At 55.7% G+C, this 12099-nt stretch overlaps 1 protein-coding gene across 4 annotated transcripts in view; it reads left to right on the forward strand.

The window, feature by feature from the left end:
* Window positions 1–12099, forward strand: part of RAI1 (retinoic acid induced 1) — a 137129-nt gene that overhangs the window by 29691 nt on the left and 95339 nt on the right. For 3 of the 4 annotated variants that reach the window (XM_075565864.1, XM_075565863.1, XM_075565865.1), the window contains exon 2: window positions 1214–1355. The gene's annotated coding sequence lies outside the window, so the exon portion shown is untranslated. Of the gene's footprint in view, window positions 1–627; window positions 750–1213; window positions 1356–12099 lie in introns of those variants that run through there. The other variant, XM_075565866.1, reaches the window with a different exon arrangement.

Consider the following 12099-nt stretch of genomic DNA (forward strand, 5'->3'; position numbering starts at 1 on the left):
GGTACCGTCAGTCTCCACACTGCATACCATAGGAAACGGTGCAGTGCAGGCCAGGCTTCTCCTTACAGTGAACGTGTTAGGTGGGTGAGTGCACTTATCTGCAGCTCAGGTACCTGACAGGGGAAGCGCCCCCTCTCCTGCTTAATCATGTGAGCCGTTAAGGGTTAAACCAGTGGTAGCCAACTCCAGCCTTCAAGGCTCACCAACAGGGCATCCCTGCTTCAGCACAGGTGGCTCAATCAGTCCCTGCTTCAGCACAGGTAGCGCAGTCAGGGGCTCAGTCTTTGACTGATTGAGCCACCTGTGCTAAAGCAGGGATATCCTGAAAGCCTGACCTGTTGGTGGCCCTTGAGGACTGGATTTGGCCGCCCCTGGGTTAAACCAACCGAAAGAGCACCAGATTCCCCGGGGGAGGGGGGTGATACGAACAGATTGGACCTGGGAGACATCAGGTAAAAAGCAGCTTAAGCCCTTTGATTTCACGGCAAACCTACGAGTAAATAACTGGATTATGTTCAGACGGAGAAAATGGGGAATTTATCTTCCTGCACATGAAAAAGAGATTAAAAAAAAAGCCCTCTAGCTGCCTCGGTTTCCCTTACATAGAATTAGCTCTGTGCTGTGTCCACACACAGCTCGTCAGGAAGACCAGCACCGTGTGCTGCTAGGTGCATGGATATATCCACTATACATCACCAAGCATGCATGCCAGGGGCGGGCAAGCCCAGTCCTCGAGGGGCCACCAACAGGTCAGGTTTTTTTCAGGATATCCCTGCTTCAGCACAGGTGGCTCAGTCTGTGGGCAACTCTAGTCCTCAAGGGTCACCAACAGGTCAGGATTTTTCAGGATATCCCTGCTTCAGCACAGGTGGCTCAGTCTGTGGGCAACTCTAGCCCTCAAGGGCCACCAACAGGTCAGGTTTTTTTCAGGATATCCCTGCTTCAGCACAGGTGGCTCAATCCGTCCCAGCTTCAGCAAAGGTGGCCCAGTCTGCGCCTCTGATTGAACCACTTGTGGTGAAGCAGGGATATCCTCAACCTTACCTGTTGATGGCCCCTGAGGACTGGAGTTGCTCACCCCTGGTGTACTCGAGGCTTTACAGTAAGGGCCACAAATAAAGACCTGGGTAGAGCAGTACACTGTTCCCAGCACCCAGTATATCTGTCACAGGAGCAGCAACTGTTCTCATCCTTTCCTCTGCTTCATTTCCAGGGAGACTGAACAGTTCCATGTCGCAGGAGGAGACGGTGACAGAGCACAGGGCCCGTGAGAAGGAGGGGTGGGGACAGGCGCAGCGAGGGCCGTGGCAGTGACAAGGCGCGGAAGCGGCATTGTACAGAAGTGCAGAGACGGGGTAAGTGACATTGAAAAGCGACAAGCCGGGAGGGGACAGAAACCAGTCACAGGGGCAGGACAGTCACCGCCAGGCAGGCGACAGGCCCCGGCTGTAAGGGCAGGCTTATGTTTAACCCCTTCCTGTCCGCGGCGGGAATAACATTGCTCACTCCGCTGGATATGTCCCCGTGCTTGTTGTTGAATGCATCGGGTGTTAATCTGCGAGGTGCGCGCTGGCGATAACCTTGTCTGCCTGAGAAACCCTGCGTGGGTGTGGGGGGGGGGGGGAGGGAGGGGGAGGGGGCGTTGAAAACATCCACAGGATATAGTGCAGGTGGTGTCCGTGGGCTTTGTACGTATTCGGTTTGATCCCTGCCTGGCATCAAAGGGTTAACGCCTATCAAACTGATGTGATTGTCATCCTTCTAACCTAGGGGCGGCCAACTGCAGTCCTCAAGGGCCACCAACAGGTCAGGTTGTCAGGATATCCCTGCTTCAGCACAGGTGGTGCAGTCTTCGACTGAGCCACTGATTGAGCCACCTGTGCTGAAGCAGGGATATCCTGCGAACCTGACCTGTTGGCCAGCCCTGCTGTAACCAGATAAAACCCAGAGCCACGCTTAGCAGCCACCTGTAACGCACCGCAGAGCGCTGACCTCTAAGGCTGCGCTTATAGTACTGGCTATGCGACCGGCTACGCCACTGCTGACGTCGCTGTGGTAGCTTTGTCGCTGCACGTCGCAGTCGCTCCCGCTATGGGCACCGACGACAGACCTCTCAGGTACTTGCGTCGCCGTAGCCAGTACTATAAGCGCAGCCTAAGACCTGCCAAACAACACTCTGTTACACTAAGGGTTAAGTCTCCCAGACTGCTACCCAGCTGACCCTATGATCTTTAGATTGCTTGGATTATCTCTCTAGCACTGATCAGAACTGACCACAGCTGCAATCTCTCCCCCCCCCCCCCTCCTCTCTCAATCCCTCCCTGTTTTAGCACAGTGTTATATATATATCTCGGTCCCCCTGTCTCTCCCAGGCTAATGACTTTTAAGCACAGTGACAGTTCAGCAGTGGCAGCCTGTCACACGCACACAGCTCTTCTCCTGGTATATGGATGGGACAGGGGGACGTGTCAAACACACAGCTCTTCTCCTGGTATATGGATGGGACAGGGGGACGTCACACGCACACAGCTCTTCTCCTGGTATATGGATGGGACAGGGGGACGTCACACGCACACAGCTCTTCTCCTGGTATATGGATGGGACAGGGGGACGTCACACACGCACACAGCTCTTCTCCTGGTATATGGATGGGACAGGGGGACGTCACACAGCTCTTCTCCTGATATATGGATGGGACAGGGGGACGTCACACGCACACAGCTCTTCTCCTGGTATATGGATGGGACAGGGGGACGTGTCACACGCACACAGCTCTTCTCCTGGTATATGGATGGGACAGGGGGACGTGTCACACACACACAGCTCTTCTCCTGGTATATGGATGGGACAGGGGGACGTCACACACGCACACAGCTCTTCTCCTGGTATATGGATGGGACAGGGGGACGTCACACACACACACAGCTCTTCTCCTGGTATATGGATGGGGCAGGGGGACGTCACACACACACACACAGCTCTTCTCCTGGTATATGGATGGGACAGGGGGACGTCACACACACACACAGCTCTTCTCCTGGTATATGGATGGGACAGGGGGACGTCACACGCACACAGCTCTTCTCCTGGTATATGGATGGGACAGGGGGACGTCACACGCACACAGCTCTTCTCCTGGTATATGGATGGGACAGGGGGACGTCACACACACACACAGCTCTTCTCCTGGTATTTGGATGGGACAGGGGGACGTCACACACACACAGCTCTTCTCCTGGTATATGGATGGGACAGGGGGACGTCACACACACACAGCTCTTCTCCTGGTATATGGTTGTGGCAGGGGGACGTGTCACACGCACACAGCTCTTCTCCTGGTATATGGATGGGACAGGGGGACGTCGCACACATACAGCTCTTCTCCTGGTATATGGATGGGGCAGGGGGACGTGTCACTCACACACAGCTCTTCTCCTGGTATATGGATGGGGCAGGTTGACGTGTCACACACACACAGCTCTTCTCCTGGTATATGGATGGGGCAGGGGGACGTGTCACACACACACAGCTCTTCTCCTGGTATATGGATGGGACAGGGGGACGTGTCACACGCACACAGCTCTTCTCCTGGTATATGGATGGGACAGGGGGACGTGTCACACGCACACAGCTCTTCTCCTGGTATATGGATGGGACAGGGGGACATGTCACACGCACACAGCTCTTCTCCTGGTATATGGATGGGACAGGGGGACGTGTCACACACACACAGCTCTTCTCCTGGTATATGGTTGGGGCAGGGGGACGTCACACGCACACAGCTCTTCTCCTGGTATTTGGATGCGACAGGGGGACGTCACACACACACACACAGCTCTTCTCCTGGTATATGGATGGGGCAGGGGGACGTCACACGCACACAGCTCTTCTCCTGGTATATGGATGGGACAGGGGGACGTCACACACACAGCTCTTCTCCTGGTATTTGGATGGGACAGGGGGACGTCACACACACACACACACAGCTCTTCTCCTGGTATATGGATAGGACAGGGGGACGTCACACACAGCTCTTCTCCTGGTATATGGATGGGGCAGGGGGACGTGTCACACACGCACACAGCTCTTCTCCTGGTATATGGATGGGACAGGGGGACGTCACATGCACACAGCTCTTCTCCTGGTATATGGATGGGGCAGGGGGACGTCACACACACACAGCTCTTCTCCTGGTATATGGATGGGACAGGGGGACGTCACACACGCACACAGCTCTTCTCCTGGTATATGGATGGGACAGGGGGACGTCACACACACAGCTCTTCTCCTGGTATATGGATGGGACAGGGGGACGTGTCACACGCACACAGCTCTTCTCCTGGTATATGGATGGGACAGGGGGACGTGTCACACACACACAGCTCTTCTCCTGGTATATGGATGGGGCAGGGGGGCGTGTCACACACACACAGCTCTTCTCCTGGTATATGGATGGGACAGGGGGACGTCACACACACACACAGCTCTTCTCCTGGTATATGGATGGGGCAGGGGGACGTCACACACACACACACAGCTCTTCTCCTGGTATATGGATGGGACAGGGGGACGTCACACACACACACAGCTCTTCTCCTGGTATATGGATGGGACAGGGGGACGTCACACGCACACAGCTCTTCTCCTGGTATATGGATGGGACAGGGGGACGTCACACGCACACAGCTCTTCTCCTGGTATATGGATGGGACAGGGGGACGTCACACACACACACAGCTCTTCTCCTGGTATTTGGATGGGACAGGGGGACGTCACACACACACAGCTCTTCTCCTGGTATATGGATGGGGCAGGGAGACGTGTCACACGCACACAGCTCTTCTCCTGGTATATGGTTGGGGCAGGGGGACGTGTCACACACACACAGCTCTTCTCCTGGTATATGGATGGGACAGGGGGACGTCACACGCACACAGCTCTTCTCCTGGTATATGGATGGGACAGGGTGATGTCACACACGCACACAGCTCTTCTCCTGGTATATGGATGGGACAGGGGGACGTCACACACACAGCTCTTCTCCTGGTATATGGATGGGACAGGGGGACGTCACACGCACACAGCTCTTCTCCTGGTATATGGATGGGACAGGGTGATGTCACACACACACACAGCTCTTCTCCTGGTATATGGATGGGACAGGGGGACGTCACACGCACACAGCTCTTCTCCTGGTATATGGATGGGACAGGGTGATGTCACACACGCACACAGCTCTCCTCCTGGTATTTGGATGGGACAGGGGGACGTCACACACACACACACAGCTCTTCTCCTGGTATATGGATGGGGCAGGGGGACGTGTCACACACACACACAGCTCTTCTCCTGGTATATGGATGGGGCAGGGGGACGTGTCACACACGCACACAGCTCTTCTCCTGGTATATGGATGGGACAGGGGGACGTCACACGCACACAGCTCTTCTCCTGGTATATGGATGGGACAGGGGGACGTCACACACACACACAGCTCTTCTCCTGGTATTTGGATGGGACAGGGGGACGTCACACACACACAGCTCTTCTCCTGGTATATGGATGGGGCAGGGGGACGTGTCACACGCACACAGCTCTTCTCCTGGTATATGGATGGGACAGGGGGACGTGTCACACACACACAGCTCTTCTCCTGGTATATGGATGGGACAGGGGGACGTGTCACACGCACACAGCTCTTCTCCTGGTATATGGTTTGGGCAGGGGGACGTGTCACACGCACACAGCTCTTCTCCTGGTATATGGATGGGACAGGGGGACGTCACACACACACAGCTCTTCTCCTGGTATATGGTTGGGGCAGGGGGACGTCACACACACACACACAGCTCTTCTCCTGGTATATGGATGGGACAGGGGGACGTCACACACACACAGCTCTTCTCCTGGTATATGGATGGGGCAGGGGGACGTCACACACACACAGCTCTTCTCCTGGTATATGGATGGGGCAGGGGGACGTCACACACACACACACACACACACACAGCTCTTCTCCTGGTATATGGATGGGACAGGGGGACGTCACACACACACACAGCTCTTCTCCTGGTATATGGATGGGACAGGGGGACGTCACACACACACAGCTCTTCTCCTGGTATATGGATGGGGCAGGGGGACGTCACACACACACACACACACACACACAGCTCTTCTCCTGGTATATGGATGGGACAGGGGGACGTCACACACACACACAGCTCTTCTCCTGGTATATGGATGGGACAGGGGGACGTCACACACACAGCTCTTCTCCTGGTATATGGATGGGACAGGGGGACGTCACACACACACACAGCTCTTCTCCTGGTATATGGATGGGGCAGGGGGACGTCACACACACACACAGCTCTTCTCCTGGTATATGGATGGGGCAGGGGGACGTCACACACACACACAGCTCTTCTCCTGGTATATGGATGGGACAGGGGGACGTGTCGCACACACACAGCTCTTCTCCTGGTATTTGGATGGGACAGGGGGACGTCACACACACACAGCTCTTCTCCTGGTATATGGATGGGGCAGGGGGACGTCACACACACACACACAGCTCTTCTCCTGGTATATGGATGGGGCAGGGGGACGTCACACACACACAGCTCTTCTCCTGGTATATGGATGGGGCAGGGGGACGTGTCACACGCACACAGCTCTTCTCCTGGTATATGGATGAGACAGGGGGACGTCACACGCACACAGCTCTTCTCCTGGTATATGGATGGGACAGGGGGACGTCACACACACAGCTCTTCTCCTGGTATATGGATGGGACAGGGGGACGTGTCACACGCACACAGCTCTTCTCCTGGTATATGGATGGGACAGGGGGACGTGTCACACACACACACAGCTCTTCTCCTGGTATATGGATGGGACAGGGGGACGTCACACACACAGCTCTTCTCCTGGTATTTAGATGAGACAGGGGGACGTCACACGCCCACAGCTCTTCTCCTGGTATATGGTTGGGGCAGGGGGACGTGTCACACACACACACAGCTCTTCTCCTGGTATATGGATGGGACAGGGGGACGTCACACACACACACAGCTCTTCTCCTGGTATATGGTTGGGGCAGCGGGACGTGTCACACGCACACAGCTCTTCTCCTGGTATATGGATGGGACAGGGGGACGTCACACACGCACACAGCTCTTCTCCTGGTATATGGATGGGGCAGGGGGACGTGTCACACACACACAGCTCTTCTCCTGGTATATGGATGGGACAGGGGGACATGTCACACACACACAGCTCTTCTCCTGGTATATGGATGGGACAGGGGGACGTGTCACACGCACACAGCTCTTCTCCTGGTATATGGTTAGGGCAGGGGGACGTGTCACACACACAGCTCTTCTCCTGGTATATGGATGGGGCAGGGGGACGTGTCACACGCACACAGCTCTTCTCCTGGTATATGGATGGGACAGGGGGACGTGTCACATACACACAGCTCTTCTCCTGGTATATGGTTGGGGCAACGGGACGTGTCACACACACACAGCTCTTCTCCTGGTATATGGATGGGACAGGGGGACGTGTCACACACACACAGCTCTTCTCCTGGTATATGGATGGGACAGGGGGACGTCACACACACACAGCTCTTCTCCTGGTATATGGATGGGGCAGGGGGACATGTCACACGCACTCAGCTCTTCTCCTGGTATATGGATGGGGCAGGGGGACGTGTAACACGCACACAGCTCTTCTCCTGGTATATGGTTGGGGCAGGGGGACGTGTCACACGCACACAGCTCTTCTCCTAGTATATGGATGGGACAGGGGGACGTCACACACACACAGCTCTTCTCCTGGTATATGGTTGGAGCAGCGGGACGTGTCACACGCACACAGCTCTTCTCCTGGTATATGGATGGGACAGGGGGACGTCACACACGCACACAGCTCTTCTCCTGGTATATGGATGGGGCAGGGGGACGTGTCACACACACACAGCTCTTCTCCTGGTATATGGATGGGACAGGGGGACATGTCACACACACACAGCTCTTCTCCTGGTATATGGATGGGACAGGGGGACGTGTCACACGCACACAGCTCTTCTCCTGGTATATGGTTGGGGCAGGGGGACGTGTCACACACACACAGCTCTTCTCCTGGTATATGGATGGGGCAGGGGGACGTGTCACACACACACAGCTCTTCTCCTGGTATATGGATGGGACAGGGGGACATGTCACACGCACACAGCTCTTCTCCTGGTATATGGATGGGACAGGGGGACGTGTCACACACACACAGCTCTTCTCCTGGTATGTGGTTGGGGCAACGGGACGTGTCACACACACACAGCTCTTCTCCTGGTATATGGATGGGACAGGGGGACGTGTCACACACACAGCTCTTCTCCTGGTATATGGATGGGACAGGGGGACGTCACACACACAGCTCTTCTCCTGGTATATGGATGGGGCAGGGGGACATGTCACACGCACTCAGCTCTTCTCCTGGTATATGGATGGGGCAGGGGGACGTGTCACACACACACAGCTCTTCTCATGGTATATGGATGGGACAGGGGGACGTCACACGCACACAGCTCTTCTCCTGGTATATGGATGGGACAGGGGGACGTTATACGCACACAGCTCTTCTCCTGGTATATGGATGGGACGGGGACGTGTCACACGCACACAGCTCTTCTCCTGGTATATGGATGGGACAGGGGGACGTCACACGCGCACACAGCTCTTCTCCTGGTATATGGATGGGGCAGGGGGACGTGTCACACACACAGCTCTTCTCCTGGTATATGGATGGGACAGGGGGACGTCACACACACACACAGCTCTTCTCCTGGTATTTGGATGGGACAGGGGGACGTCACACACACACACACAGCTCTTCTCCTGGTTTATGGATAGGACAGGGGGACGTCACACACAGCTCTTCTCCTGGTATATGGATGGGGCAGGGGGACGTGTCACAAACGCACACAGCTCTTCTCCTGGTATATGGATGGGACAGGGGGACGTCACATGCACACAGCTCTTCTCCTGGTATATGGATGGGGCAGGGGGACGTCACACACACACAGCTCTTCTCCTGGTATATGGATGGGACAGGGGGACGTCACACACACACAGCTCTTCTCCTGGTATATGGATGGGACAGGGGGACGTCACACACGCACACAGCTCTTCTCCTGGTATATGGATGGGACAGGGGGACGTCACACACACAGCTCTTCTCCTGGTATATGGATGGGACAGGGGGACGTGTCACACGCACACAGCTCTTCTCCTGGTATATGGATGGGACAGGGGGACGTGTCACACACACACAGCTCTTCTCCTGGTATATGGATGGGGCAGGGGGGCGTGTCACACACACACAGCTCTTCTCCTGGTATATGGATGGGACAGGGGGACGTCACACACACACACAGCTCTTCTCCTGGTATATGGATGGGGCAGGGGGACGTCACACACACACACACAGCTCTTCTCCTGGTATATGGATGGGACAGGGGGACGTCACACACACACACAGCTCTTCTCCTGGTATATGGATGGGACAGGGGGACGTCACACGCACACAGCTCTTCTCCTGGTATATGGATGGGACAGGGGAACGTCACACGCACACAGCTCTTCTCCTGGTATATGGATGGGACAGGGGGACGTCACACACACACACAGCTCTTCTCCTGGTATTTGGATGGGACAGGGGGACGTCACACACACACAGCTCTTCTCCTGGTATATGGATGGGGCAGGGGGACGTGTCACACGCACACAGCTCTTCTCCTGGTATATGGTTGGGGCAGGGGGACGTGTCACACACACACACAGCTCTTCTCCTGGTATATGGATGGGACAGGGGGACGTGTCACACGCACACAGCTCTTCTCCTGGTTTATGGATGGGACAGGGGGACGTCACACACACACAGCTCTTCTCCTGGTATATGGTTGTGGCAGGGGGACGTGTCACACGCACACAGCTCTTCTCCTGGTATATGGATGGGACAGGGGGACGTCGCACACATACAGCTCTTCTCCTGGTATATGGATGGGGCAGGGGGACGTGTCACTCACACACAGCTCTTCTCCTGGTATATGGATGGGGCAGGTTGACGTGTCACACACACACAGCTCTTCTCCTGGTATATGGATGGGGCAGGGGGACGTGTCACACACACACAGCTCTTCTCCTGGTATATGGATGGGACAGGGGGACGTGTCACACGCACACAGCTCTTCTCCTGGTATATGGATGGGACAGGGGGACGTGTCACACGCACACAGCTCTTCTCCTGGTATATGGATGGGACAGGGGGACATGTCACACGCACACAGCTCTTCTCCTGGTATTTGGATGGGACAGGGGGACGTCACACACACACACACAGCTCTTCTCCTGGTATATGGATGGGGCAGGGGGACGTCACACGCACACAGCTCTTCTCCTGGTATATGGATGGGACAGGGGGACGTCACACACACAGCTCTTCTCCTGGTATTTGGATGGGACAGGGGGACGTCACACACACACACACACAGCTCTTCTCCTGGTATATGGATAGGACAGGGGGACGTCACACACAGCTCTTCTCCTGGTATATGGATGGGGCAGGGGGACGTGTCACACACGCACACAGCTCTTCTCCTGGTATATGGATGGGACAGGGGGACGTCACATGCACACAGCTCTTCTCCTGGTATATGGATGGGGCAGGGGGACGTCACACACACACAGCTCTTCTCCTGGTATATGGATGGGACAGGGGGACGTCACACACGCACACAGCTCTTCTCCTGGTATATGGATGGGACAGGGGGACGTCACACACACAGCTCTTCTCCTGGTATATGGATGGGACAGGGGGACGTGTCACACGCACACAGCTCTTCTCCTGGTATATAGATGGGACAGGGGGACGTGTCACACACACACAGCTCTTCTCCTGGTATATGGATGGGGCAGGGGGGCGTGTCACACACACACAGCTCTTCTCCTGGTATATGGATGGGACAGGGGGACGTCACACACACACACAGCTCTTCTCCTGGTATATGGATGGGGCAGGGGGACGTCACACACACACACACAGCTCTTCTCCTGGTATATGGATGGGACAGGGGGACGTCACACGCACACAGCTCTTCTCCTGGTATATGGATGGGACAGGGGGACGTCACACGCACACAGCTCTTCTCCTGGTATATGGATGGGACAGGGGGACGTCACACACACACACAGCTCTTCTCCTGGTATTTGGATGGGACAGGGGGACGTCACACACACACAGCTCTTCTCCTGGTATATGGATGGGGCAGGGAGACGTGTCACACGCACACAGCTCTTCTCCTGGTATATGGTTGGGGCAGGGGGACGTGTCACACACACACAGCTCTTCTCCTGGTATATGGATGGGACAGGGGGACGTCACACGCACACAGCTCTTCTCCTGGTATATGGATGGGACAGGGTGATGTCACACACGCACACAGCTCTTCTCCTGGTATATGGATGGGACAGGGGGACGTCACACACACAGCTCTTCTCCTGGTATATGGATGGGACAGGGGGACGTCACACGCACACAGCTCTTCTCCTGGTATATGGATGGGACAGGGTGATGTCACACACACACACACAGCTCTTCTCCTGGTATATGGATGGGACAGGGGGACGTCACACGCACACAGCTCTTCTCCTGGTATATGGATGGGACAGGGTGATGTCACACACGCACACAGCTCTCCTCCTGGTATTTGGATGGGACAGGGGGACGTCACACACACACACACAGCTCTTCTCCTGGTATATGGATGGGGCAGGGGGACGTGTCACACACACACAGCTCTTCTCCTGGTATATGGATGGGGCAGGGGGACGTGTCACACACGCACACAGCTCTTCTCCTGGTATATGGATGGGACAGGGGGACGTCACACGCACACAGCTCTTCTCCTGGTATATGGATGGGACAGGGGGACGTCACACACACACACAGCTCTTCTCCTGGTATTTGGATGGGACAGGGGGACGTCACACACACACAGCTCTTCTCCTGGTATATGGATGGGGCAGGGGGACG

Source organism: Ascaphus truei, chromosome 11 (assembly GCF_040206685.1).
Source record: "Ascaphus truei isolate aAscTru1 chromosome 11, aAscTru1.hap1, whole genome shotgun sequence".
In the NCBI taxonomy this organism is placed as follows: domain Eukaryota; kingdom Metazoa; phylum Chordata; class Amphibia; order Anura; family Ascaphidae; genus Ascaphus; species Ascaphus truei.